We start from the raw sequence: 13,065 nt of genomic DNA on the forward strand, positions 1-13,065 counted from the left end.
AGGATATATTTTTTGACTTATCTATAAGAAGCATAAGAAATTTAAATAGGGGCCAGGCACGTTGGCTCACGCCCGTAATCCCAGCACTTTGGGAGGTCGAGGCGGGTGGATCACGAGGTCAGGAGATCAAGACCATCCTGGCTAACACGGTGAAACCCCGTCTCTACTAAAAATACAAAAAATTAGCCAGGCATGGTGGCGGGCGCCTGTGGTCCCAGCTATTTGGGAAGCTGAGGCAAGAGAATGGTGTGAACACAGGAGGCGGAGCTTGCAGTGAGCCGAGATCAGGCCACTGCGCTCCAGCCTGGGGGACAGAGCGAGACTCCGTCTCAAAAAAAAATAAAATAAAGTAAAATAAAATAAAAAAATAAAAGAAATTTAAATAATACTTAGGTGTTTTAGGTTAAGACTCGCTGTCCCTTTTGCATAAAAAAGGTTCACTGAATGATTTATTGTAGGTAAAATCTTTTTTTCAGCAGCAAAATATTTAAGGGGGCGGAACAATATTATCATGGATTTCTTTTGTTTAATCTGAAAACATAGTTTCACCCTTGCTACCGTGATACTTCAGTCCATGCTACGTAGTTAGAAATGGCCAGTGCAGAAACACCTTCTCAGGATGCCTTTGGCTTGAGATCTCTCCAGTGAGTCAGTTTTCATGCTGATCATTTTCAACTTTCTTTTTCTCATCTAATTTGTTTTACTCAAACATTAATATCAATCCTAGCCACCAGACAAACACAATTTGGTACAGTGTAGACCTTGATGATGGAAAATATATTAATTTTTCAAATCTTGAGCTCTCCTTGGTTATTAGGATTCAATTCATTAAGCTGGCAGCCACCTCCATAGGCTTTCTGAATGAACTAGCCACAAGATAACACGTGCGTCCTGAGGTAGGAGATGGGGAGACATTGGGGTAGTTACAGAAAAGAGGTCAGCTAGCTTCGACAGATGCATCCAGACTTTCAACAGCAAGTTAACTCGCTCTGGGACATACCAAGAGCCTTTGAGGGGCTACAAAAATAAAATCAGATACAGGAACACGGAGTGGGATAGGTGGGAATGGCTATGGCAGTGCATTTACAGCTACAGTGCAGGGACACAAACACAGGAAGAGCCCCCATGGCCCTCACTGGGAAAGATGGGCTCACTCGTTGCACGTGAGCACTGCAGACAAACAGCATCACAGAAAGGAGGCTCTCCTGCCGTACTTGTGAGACATGTCTTAAAGGTACCCTAAGAGAAGTGAATAAAGCTGTATTACGAGACACTTCTGAGGAGAGAATAAAAAGGGAATATGTATTTTACTTTTGTACATGGAATTTCCTTTTAATTAATATACTTGGTGATTTTAAAATATCAGGTTCCTAGGAGGCCGGCCGTGCGTGACTTGGCTCACGCTGCTGCCGTGGGCTCCTGGGCGCTGGAAGAGCACTTTCAGGTGAAACGTCTGAGAGCATCGAAGGTTCCAATACCAATCATTTTTGTTTTGTGCAGCCTGCAGCTCTGTCTTTAGTCCCTGTTCACGTCTTAAAATGGATAATGACTGACTTTCCCCTTCATTCATTTTATAGCAAAGATGTAATAAATTATTGAAATCGGGGGAACAGTACCACTTCATTTGCACTCCCCAGGGGCAGATGCTAGGTGCTGAAAGTCACAAGCATTTTCTTATTGTATTCACATGAAGCATTTGCCATTCTCTGTAAGTACACATTGGAGGAATCATTGCTGCTAATTGCATATTGAAGTGGGTAATAGCACCAATGACCAAGTAACCTCGGAAAAGCAGAGACAGCTGGAGTGGGAAGAGTCTTCTCTTCTTGGAAGGAATTTGCAAGGAAGACAGGTCCAAAATGAGGATGAGGAAACAGCCTGCATTCCTGAGGGTTTTTTTTTTTTTAAATCATTGCTGGTTCTACAGGTTTCCCTGTTGGAATTGCCCTTTGGGTCTCTCAGGTCTGGATGGTTCTCTGAGGCTGAGGAGCCTGCTGGGTGGTGGCAGCCTGGCGCCGCTGGTGCAGTCAGCCGAGGAACTGTAATCCGACTCTGGAGGGCAGAGAGATGGGTTAGTGGGTGAACCCAACATCTCTGCTCACTGTTGGCCCTTGAAGCTTTTCTTCATCTCATCATGGGGACCTCAATGAGGAAGGTGCCCAAGGCAAGGATGGTGGTGGGGGACCTGAGTGTCATCCCCACTTCTGGATCCAGTGTTCAAACACCCAGAGTGGTGATAACATCTCTGCATCTGTACAGTGCACGGGGTGTGTGGTTAGAGCAGGAGTTGGAAGGAATGGGGAGGGAACAGTTGTAGCTTCCAGTCCCATCTCCTTCTTGTCTCAATGCCCAGACCCTGACCCTGGAACAGGACTGAGCAGGTGTCTGTGTGTGCAGAAGCTCTTGTGTGAGAGACCTTTGGTACCATGTTTGCCACACGAATGTCTGAGATGTCTCACAGTCGCTTGGTTCAGCCTCTCCCTCCTCTCTCTGCTGGGGCACATCATCCTTCATCACTGGAAGAAATTACAAGGATTGTGTAAACAATTACAAGTATTCTACAAACAATGAGCATGCTGGTTTGGCCCATCTATTTGTAAGAAAAAACGTGGGGTTTTATGGCAATGAGTTACAGCTCTGAACTCCTGGCGCAATCACAAATATCCTCAGCACAAAACACCAAGTGTATGTCTCCCTTCTGTCCTAAAAAGGTAGTGTGTGCAACTCACTGATGGGGCTCCCATTTCATTTTTGAAAGATCTGCTCACTGATAATACCAGTGAGATTGTTTTCACCAAGATATATGACATACAAATAAACTATTGTTTCAAAAGCATCTAGCAGCTAATCGCTGATCATCCAAGTGACAAAAAGCTAACTACTTCATTCCTAATTATTACTGCACACTGCACACATATATCTCTCAATCTATTACCAATTTTATCCTTGACTCTTAATGAAACACAAATCTCCTTGATCAGCTTATCACATTGCATAGGTGCGACGGTGGTTGCTTCAGGGGAAATAATTTAATTCAAGTGCTTTGCAGTTTGCTAGGTGCCCTGGGGCATAGTATTCTTTGGGCCTCCTAAGGTTCTGATGGTGATGAAGTGATATAACGTATAGAATAATTTTTAAATGTGAAGTTCTACAGGGACCACTATGCAGGGAGCTGAAGGACTATTGAGCTGGACACTTGAGCATTGGCTGCATTGAATGATATATATTGCACAATATTTCTCTTTATCAAAATAGAAAATGACAATGGAAAACCTTTAATAATGTCAACATTGGTGACTAGAAATACATATATGCCTCCTTATGAAAGCAGGGGTGGTGACTGAATAGAATTGTTTTGTTTTTAGAGAACCATGTTTTTCTTTTTGCTTGTTCTTCTTTTATAGTATTTTACTTAAAAATCCAAGTAATAGTATTCTACTGTATTGCCTTGAAGAAGCAAATTGAGAAAAGTCAGAACATTTATGTATTTTTATTTAAAAATGAATGTTTTAGTCAGCACCCAATGCAACAAAAGCATACTAAAAATTGCATGTCAGCAATAAAATATCAGGTTCCTAGGAGGGTGGCCTAGGTTAGCTCTACAGATTCTCACCTTTGCTGATTTAGCTGCATGGAACCTAATTAATGGGTAGATTATACATTTGCTCAACAAGTATTAACGGAGGTACTTGAATGAACTGACAGGGCCCAGCCTTATGCACTTGTCCTCAAAGGCTTGTTCATGTCTTGATTTGGACATCAAAAGAGAAGTCCGTCACAGGAAATCGGAGACCTTGAGCTTTACATGACCACCTCAGAGACTAGACGTCAACTGCCTGCTAGAAATAGTGCCGTGAGGAATGTGAAGGGGAGAAGTTGTTTGAAGGAGCTCAGACTCCATGCCGTGTACTTTAAAGATGAGCTTTAGAAATTGCACATCAATAGTTACTGCAGAAGGAGTGGTAGGAACTGAGAACATCTCACGCGGCTTAGTGCGACCGATAAACACCAGCTGAAGCTTGTGTCCTGCACAACAAACCTTATTTGCTGATCTCTGAAGGTGCAAAGCAGGGCGCTACTGCTCAGCAGCCTCTGATGATGGTGAGGAAGGCAGAATGACGTTGGTGACATCTGCGTCCAGCAGGCCAGGCTCCATAGATTCATGGTCCCAAGTGCAGATCCAAGTCTAGATGCTTGTAGGAAGCCTGCTCCCCGCTGCTGGGAAATCCCAAACTTAATTTTGCAGGCCTCTGAGATTTAGATAAGCGTTTGTTTATTTCAAGTAGTATCCTCAAGTCTGTACTCTGATCGGCACTACAAATATTTTACCAGACAATGATATGCTGTGTTTAAGTTGTATGTAAACACTGTGGAATCCTTATTTATTTTAGTTTATTTCTTCCATTTGTTGATAGAGTGATGCAATAGGAAGATTCCTTCTTAAAAAGAAACAAAATCTTTGAATTAATTTTTATAACTTTAAAAAGTCTACTTTAATAGAAACAATACCTTACTTAAAACCGTAAGTTATTCTTTATAAAAATATTCTTCTCTTCATTTTCAAGCAATTGACATTACACACAAGGAGATCTCAAGTTAAACTTTTATTCCAAGAAATGAGCTGAAGGGTTATTTGATTTATTTTAGTTATTTGCTGTTACGTACTATGTGCCTCTATTTCTAAATTGTGATTGCTGCCTACAGATAGAAGTATTTATTATAAACTAAGCAATAAGCTGAACAATTTGACCCATTTTGATTTTATGTATCTATTGGAAATGAATGGGATATACTGCCTAATTTGGAGGAAAGCTTGCTGATTAAATTCTAGTAATAGGGACTAGGCAGGCACGAGGAATAATAGTCTATGATAAATATAGAAGAAATAAGAATTTTAAAATCACTGAAAGTAAGTTAGTCTTAGTCATTTTCAAAAGGATACCACTGACATCAATTTCTAGTTTGTTGATTGTGTCAAAGCAGTTTCCTGTGTCATTGTTGATCTCTTTAGAAAAATAAAGGAAAAAACCGACGTCAGGATATATTTTCAAGGGTAAATTATTTCCTTAATATTTTTGTCTCTTGGCCGGGCACAGTGGCTCATGCCTGTCATCCAAGCACTTTGGGAGGCAAAGGCAGGCAGATCACCTGAGGTCAGGAGTTCGAGACCAGCCTGGTCAACATGGTGAAACCCTGTCTCTACTAAAAATACAAAAATTAGCTGAGCATGGTGGTGGGCGCCTGTAATCCCAGCTACTCAGGAGGCTGAGGCAGGAGAATACCATGAAGCCAGGAGGCAGAGGTTGCAGTGAGCCAAGACAGTGCCATCGCACTGCAGCCTGGGCAACAAGAGCAAAACTCCATCTCAAAAAATATATGTGTGTGTGTAGGTGTGTGTGTGTGTGTGTGTGTGTGTATATATATACATATATATATACACATACATATGTCTTTTACTTTTTACCCCATATTAATTTAAGCATCCACATTTTAATATGTCAGACAGAAAATTGAATGCTTTTAGTTTTTTTCACTTTCTCTAACCCCTACATAAAGAAAAATATCAGCTTTTTGTAATACCTTTATATGTTCAGGGTAAAATAATTATTTAGTTCCAATCATCTTTGTACACAAAGATTTATATGTTAACAAGCTGAATTCCTTCTTCATCTGGAGGACTGCACAGTGTATCTGAGAGAGGATTTTCAGGAGGCCAGAAAATCAAGTTGGAGAGATTTTTAGCATGTTGGGAGATTGCTACCTGTTTTGAGTCAGAACATTGCCACTTCTTTTTCCCCACCTTGGAGACTTCAGGTAAATTGCTAAATTTCAGGTAAATTGCTAAAATTGTGCTCCATAAGACTTTTCCTACCAGGAAACTGGTAGATTTAATTAAACAGGGATCCATAGGGAGATTCTATTCTTGCTGGTTTGTGTTTTGAATCTGATGTCCAGTATTAGAAAATCGTATTTCTACACTTTTAGGAAGCTGAGCTAAACATGTTTGGGGAATCTTATTTATCCGTTGTTTAAAAGGGTTTCCAGTCAGCCAAGTGTTAAAATCAGGACAGTGAGAAGAGGCAGTGCTGAGGAGTACCCCAGGGGTCGAAGTTTGCGTCCTGGCTGGCACTGTGCATTCGAAATCAGGACCAAAAGACAGCTCTGTGTTGGAATGAAATGTCACTTGGACATTTTATATGCTTTATCATATAGAGTTTCATATTATGCAACCTAGTGCATAGAGATGGAGGTAGTCAAAGCAAAATATTTTTGTAAGTATTTCTATTTCAGTGTTGAAACAGTGTTATGAGTTTTAGTAGTGGTGGTATTAGGCTGAGTGTGCCAGAAGAAGGTGTGCTAGTCAAGTCTCTTTGGTTGCATATAACTCAAACCAGATAGTGTAAGGGTTAGGAAAGGAATGGGTCAAGAGAGGCACTGACTATAGGGACAATCAGATGCCAACAGGAATGAGCTGCTGATTACTCAGATTTTGACTTCTGGGTTGGATTTTCTGTAAAACTACATTGGTTCATAGCTGCCAACATCTCTGGACTTCTAAAGGACTTTTTTTTTGGGACAGAATCTCACTCTGTCACCCAGGCTGGATCTCTGCTCACTACAGCCTCCACATCCTGGGTTCAAGCAATTCTGCCTCAGCCTCCTGAGTAGCGGGGACTACAGGCATGCGCCACGATGCCTGGCTAATTTTTTTTTTTTTAATTGTTAGTAGAGAAGGGATTTCACCATGTTGGCCATGCTAGCCTCGAACTCCTGACCTCAAGTGATCCACCCGTCTTGGCCTCCCAAAGTGCTGGGATTATAGGCATGAGCCACCATGCCTGGCCAGGACTTCTGAGTTTCAATTTGGAAATTTCAGAAAATCACAGGGCAGCTTCCCACTGGGACATGGCCCTGTGGCCCCTGCAGTGGACAGCTACGTTGGGGAGAGGGGCTGTTACTGCTCTGTTGTATGAAGTGCTTACCTTTCCTCCAATTACTATAGCCAGACAGAGGGATGGCAGAGGGTGAGGTGGAGGGTTGACTAGTCCAGTCCGGGATGCCAGGACACCCTTGTGAGAAGAGGAGCCACTCCCTCTATTTCTCTCTGCAGCATATCAGAATGTCACTCATCTCCCACCACCCTTACCCAGGATTCGCCATGCTGCTTTCTTGCTCCTGGCCTTGCTTGAGTGCTCTCTGGTCTCAATATGCTCAGGGCACAGCGTTAACCCCCATCTTCCAGGTCTTGACCATGCAATCATAAGAGGCATGGAGAACCTACTATGAGCCAGACATTTTTCTACCTGTTTCTGTGCAATACCTCATTTTGGTTTTACAACATTCCTTCTGGGTAGGATGCACAGTTTATTTACATTTTATAGATAAAATTATTGAGGTACCAAAAGGTTGAGTGGTTTTCCCAAAGCTACAACCTTGTACGTTTTGGAGACAGGCCTGAAACTTTGTTGGAGGGGTTCAGAGCCCACCTCCTTCTCTTCAGCATCACTATGCACCACGGCTGGGCCAGCCCTGGTCTTGAGTCTCATAGAAGGTCTCTATTTGCATTAAATGCTAAAAAGAAGCCGTCATAGAAGATCCTCCTTCTGTCGGTTTCTTTTCTGCTTGGACTCTGGCATAGTAAAAAATTCACACACAACTCATTTTGAAAAACCAAGTGAAACAAAACAAAGATCCTCTTAGTCATAGCATCAAAACTTATAGTTAGTGAAGGGCTTAGAAATTCACCCTGACTTTATACAGGAGGTAATAGCCACTGGGAAAACCGAGTAACTCTCCTTCCACCCACACCAGATGGTTTCTGGTGGAGCCAGGACAGTGCTCCTGCCCCAGGACCTCAGGACAAGGACGAAGTCCTGGGCTCTGTTGGAACACAGCATAGGATAATTCTCACAGCTGGATGGGCCTGGGGGGCAGGAGGGAGATGTGTGCTGAGGGCCACCTGCCAGATTTAGAGATGGAGCCCGGATGGATTGAGAAGAGGTTCTGAGACATAAGTATTGCTCTAAGGATCCGGCGCAGACAAATGGACCCTCCTTGGAAAGATGAGTGGCCCTGGGGTTGTCCCCAAATCTCAGGACCAGCCCAAGCCTACGACTCCTTGCACAAGGGCACCTGTTCTCACTGCCCAAGGATCTCCGGACTTTCTCCTCCAAAGATCTGCTCCAGGAAGACAGAGCCCCTCTTCTCCTTCGTATTGGGACCCGCCTGGCCGCACACTAGGAATGACCCCTGGACAGCCGTTTGAAGGCCTTATGCTCGCTCACTGCACTAAGGATTCTTGAGCGATGGGCGACTTGGTCGACACGCAGCCCCGGCCCACTGTGCGGAATTGCGTCGAGTAAGCTTCTCCCCGGGGCAGAGTCCCTGCCTGTCCTTGCCGCCCCCGTCCTGTTCTCGTCCCTCTATCCTCCAACCCTCCCCAAGACCCTTTCTCCCCCTACTTCAAGGCTGGGGCCCTTTTCTGAGACTTTGCTCATTGCAAAACATATCAAAATAAAACAAAACAAAGCCCATTTTGGTTTGGGCCTCTAATGTTCTCCTAAATGCTCTCTGATTTTCCATTTGAACCCTAATTTTACTCAGCCTATTTCTGCAATAAATTATCACTGTGTTTTGAGAAAGTGATAGATTTTGAACCCTTTGGCCCATATTCTTTAATGAATCCTCTTTTAGATTGTAGAGTTTCATCTGAGCTTCCCAATCTTAACTCCTCACTCCCCGCCTCACCCCATAGGGAAGTTAGAAGGATCTGAAGAAGTGGGTTCCTATCAGAGAGTCTGGCGTCTCCACTGTGGACATGCCACTTAACATCACCTGACCTCTGGACCAATCAAGTCAGTCAGCTTAGCAGGCTGTAAAACCCCTTTAATTCAAAAACTTGGAGCCTGTATTTTCTTTTCCTTAGATGCCCATTATTTTTTTAAAAATTTGGGATTCTAATTTTCCACCCAAGACCCTTGCACCCTTCAGTACACTTAGTCTGGGGTTCACTTTCCAGACCCTGTCTCCAGGTGATGTCTGCTTCTCCAGTCATGTTAGCCTGAAACGGCGACTGACTCCTGTGCACACTTCGGCTCCCCAGGCCAGAATGCTGTCACTCTGGGGAGGAATTATGGTTTCACTTTTTGCGTCATTCCTGCTGTAGAGAACAGGCACCCAGCAAAGTCCAGAGTAAACAGACACTTTCACGTGCAGCAAATGGAAGTCTTTATTCATGATTACTTTTGTCCTATGTCATTCACGTCCCCCTGTTTTATTGATGCCCCTCACTTTTCCCTTTTAAATACTCTGGGTGATGGTTAAAGGCAAGATGACTGCTAGGTTATTCGTCACACCGGAAGCAAGAAACAGTTACATGCAGGCAAAGGAGCTGGATGCAGGATCTCATCTAAAGGACAAGATCACTTAGCTATGCATGGGCAAGAAAGAACGGAATGTTTCTGAATAGAGGAAACGTTAGTCCTAGATTTCAACCGAGAGAAGGAATGCTGAGAGTTCCTGACAGCGAGGGCTTCGGCAGGGGTGACATGCCTTTGATTTAGAATGGCTAGCACATACCCACATGCACACATGACCTTCTGCTTTAGTTTCAGGATATGGAAACTTCTTAACAGAATTGTGGGTACAGCTGCATTTACACATATTTACTGGGCACTTATCACATATAGCAAAATATCCTGAAGAGTAAATTACAATCCTCTCCCATTTTGAAGGCACTTATGAAATTCTGCCTGTATTTACACTTTCATTAGGGTTAGTGAACAGCAATGTGTTGCTGATAATTCTAATGTTGCTCCTGGAAATGTGTTATTTTAAGAGATTCATATCCTCCATGTGGGGTTGGAAACATCTGTTCAGAACAGAACATATCAGTTAAGATTATATTTTGCTCCTCCCAGTTTGAGTCCAGATGGTTATATCTACGCACTATGTACTACAAGTTTCAATTATCTACTGTAATTTAATTTATTTTCTTTTGTATGTCTAATGAAACTAATATTTAAAATAACTCCTAATATATTTCTAATGTGCTAAAAGCTAAAGGTCCTTAAGTGTGTGTGTATGTGTGTGTGTGTCTGTTAAAATGTTATAAGATTACTGGATGCTAAGAATGCCATTTTCAGGCCAGGCGTGGTGGCTCACTCCTATAATCCCAGCACGTTGGGAGGCCTAGGCACGTGGATCGCTTGAGGTCAGGAGTTCAAGACTAGGCCGGCCAACATGTTGACACCTCATCTCTACTAAAAATACAAAAATTAGTGGGGTGTGGTGGTGCACGCCTGTGATCCCAGCTACTCTGGAGGCTGAGGTAGGAGAATCGCTTGAACCTGGGAGGAGGAAGTTGCAGTGAGTTGAGATTTTGCCACTGCACTCCAGCCTGGATGATAGAGACACTGTCTCTAAAATAAATAAATAAATGAATGAATAAATAAATAAATACATATTTGTAAAATGCTGTAAGATTACTGTTAAAACGTGTATAAAACATATTATTAAAGGAAAGGTAAACATTCCCTCTGAGTGGATTTTCTAAATCCATACAAAGTGAACTTCATCAGAAATAATAGCTTCAAGAAAGAAAATCATTTAAAACAGTGATGAATTGTTACTTAATTCAACAAAATAATACATAGTCCATCATAGAAACATATAATAAAACAAATTTCTCATTGATCACTATTTTGAGAAAAGTGACAAAGCTATTGAAGTGAATAAAAAGTATGTGAATTTTCAGGTAATTTTGTGGGAGAAAGGATGTTTCAGGATGCTTTAGAACATTGATCTCCAAATGTTTGTCACTGTTCTATCCTGTTGTTTTGCAAAATGCAAACTCTCAGTCGTTTTTAACGGACATACGAAATTTTTCTTCATATGCTGAAATAGTTGCAAATGATGCAAATTTCAGGATACTGTGGACAGATAAAAATGAAACTATGAACTTGTTCTACGAAATGTAGTCAGTGGAATGTCAATAACGAAGTGATTTGATACTGACCACCACCTATTAAAAGAAATATACAAACAAGCTCTTCAATTACGGGAAATTGGACATTGTTCCTTTTTCTCTTTGAACTTGTATTCCAATTTTATTTCTCCATAGATTTTATCTTAATGTAATCTTTACTCAAAACATTCTTATCGATTGTTTCATAATTCTTTCTGTGAAGGAAATACATAAATTGAAAACAAAATATTTTAATTTTGCCCTTGCAGGTCTAAGTGTTACATTTTTCTATACTGAATTGTCATTATAATTACTATTTGTACAAGGCTGATCCCAATAACACACATATACAGTTTTATATTTAGCAAATAAAAATATGCAGTTTGATTTGAAATTCCTATCCTAATAAGATAGATGAAATTTTTTTATTAGTTTATATAATTATTACATAATTAACAGAATGCAGTAAGTGTATCATCAAACCTATTATTGATAACTTTTTAAAATGTAGGCTTTGAGAAGGTTTGAAGTGTTATAGAATTTCGCTGACTTATTCGAAACGTTTTCTGAATTAGATAAAAATATCAATGATCTGTTATTGAAAAAATGTAGTCTCCCTGCTGAGAAGTTGATTAGGTTCTCTTTGAAACCAGATAATCAGAACTACAGAGAGGCTGTGTTATCCATTTATCAGAGTCTCTAGAATGTCTGTATTGTGGGTTGATCATGTATGGTTTGCTCATTGTCTTCATGGGGCTTTATCTCCAGTTCCTCTGTGATATTATAAAGCTTGCAGAGTGGCCACATCGTCCTTGTTTTTCCATCCTCTATCTTTCTCCTCATCACCCTCTTCTTTTACTTCTTATGTTTTAGCTCCACTTGATATTTTTCTAAAATGCTTCCGCTGTTAAGCATTTAATAAAGTGTCACGTATCTCAAGCATGTGATAGGTTAAGCAGCTCATAAAAGAGAATTACACTTGAAAAAAATCTTTATAGAAAAACACGCATTAGTGTTCTTGTTGACAAGTTCCAGCAGTGATGCTACAATATATCATATTCACTTTAAAAATATTATATTCAGTCTATTATTTAATGTGAAAATCAATTTGTTGGCTTGGACCAAAGCAGAGATTCTTGTTATATTCACAGCATGGACTATTTTAACGACTGTTAAAAGCCCTCCCATGGGAAGCAACCATTTAGCTAAATTCTATGGCATCATCCACAAAAACCATTCTATCTAGATATAACTTTTCTATCAACCAGAGACTTCAATCCGACTTCAGATGAAAGTGGCCCAGCTAGTGTTCAAATGCCTCGTGTTAGTATTGTGGTGTGTCCCACATCTGCACGACTGTGGGTCTGGCCAGGGGCAGCCAGCCCATCCTCCCAAGGTGAGGATGATTGGAAAGATTCGGTTTGGCTCTGAGGGGATTGAAAAAGGCTTCTCATCTCTCCTTTTTCTTTTTTTTCCATTGAGTCTAACATCCATATCCCTCCAACCATAACCACTTGGGAAGTATTTTTTTCTCTTATTTTGCCAGATCTTTATTCTTGAATTGCATATTAACTGAAATAAATATGTCTTATGTCCTCATTTTTGTTGCTTCTCTTATTTAAAGAGATCTGTACTTTAATAATTTTGCCTTTACTTTAAAAAAATAGAGTTTAACACAGTATAATCTATTTGGGGGAACTGTAATGCATTTTTAAATAGCTATAAAACAGTAAAGTAAAAAGATAGAGTGAAGTAACTCCATTTTCTCCATATATTTTTTAAAAGTGAACCAGTACCTAGTCATAAATGTTACTTTGCACTGTGGATTGATCCCATTTTGTAGGGCCAGAAACACACATTTTTGAGGACCCCCTTTAAGATGACAAAATACTAAAAGCATAGGCCAGGCGCTTGGCTCACGCCTGTAATCCCAGCACTTTGGGAGCCCGAGGCAGGCAGATCACCTGAGGTCAGGAGTTTGAGACCAGCCTGGCCAACATGGTGAAATCCGGTCTCTACTAAAAATATAAAAAAATTAGCCAGGCATTGTGATGCATGCCTTTAGTTTAAGCTACTTGGGAGGCTGAGGCAAGAGAACA

At 41.1% G+C, this 13,065-nt stretch overlaps 1 long non-coding RNA gene across 1 annotated transcript in view; it reads left to right on the forward strand.

Moving 5' to 3' along the window:
* The window catches only part of LOC103891567 (uncharacterized), a 59,299-nt gene that overhangs the window by 872 nt on the left and 45,362 nt on the right, over window positions 1-13,065 (forward strand). Inside the window, exon 2 of the long non-coding RNA XR_008510864.1 lies at window positions 5,637-5,814. This is a non-coding gene — a long non-coding RNA (uncharacterized LOC103891567). The remainder of the gene's footprint in view (window positions 1-5,636; window positions 5,815-13,065) is intronic.

The sequence above is a fragment of the Pongo abelii genome, chromosome 8 (genome assembly GCF_028885655.2).
Source record: "Pongo abelii isolate AG06213 chromosome 8, NHGRI_mPonAbe1-v2.0_pri, whole genome shotgun sequence".
In the NCBI taxonomy this organism is placed as follows: Eukaryota; Metazoa; Chordata; class Mammalia; order Primates; family Hominidae; genus Pongo; species Pongo abelii.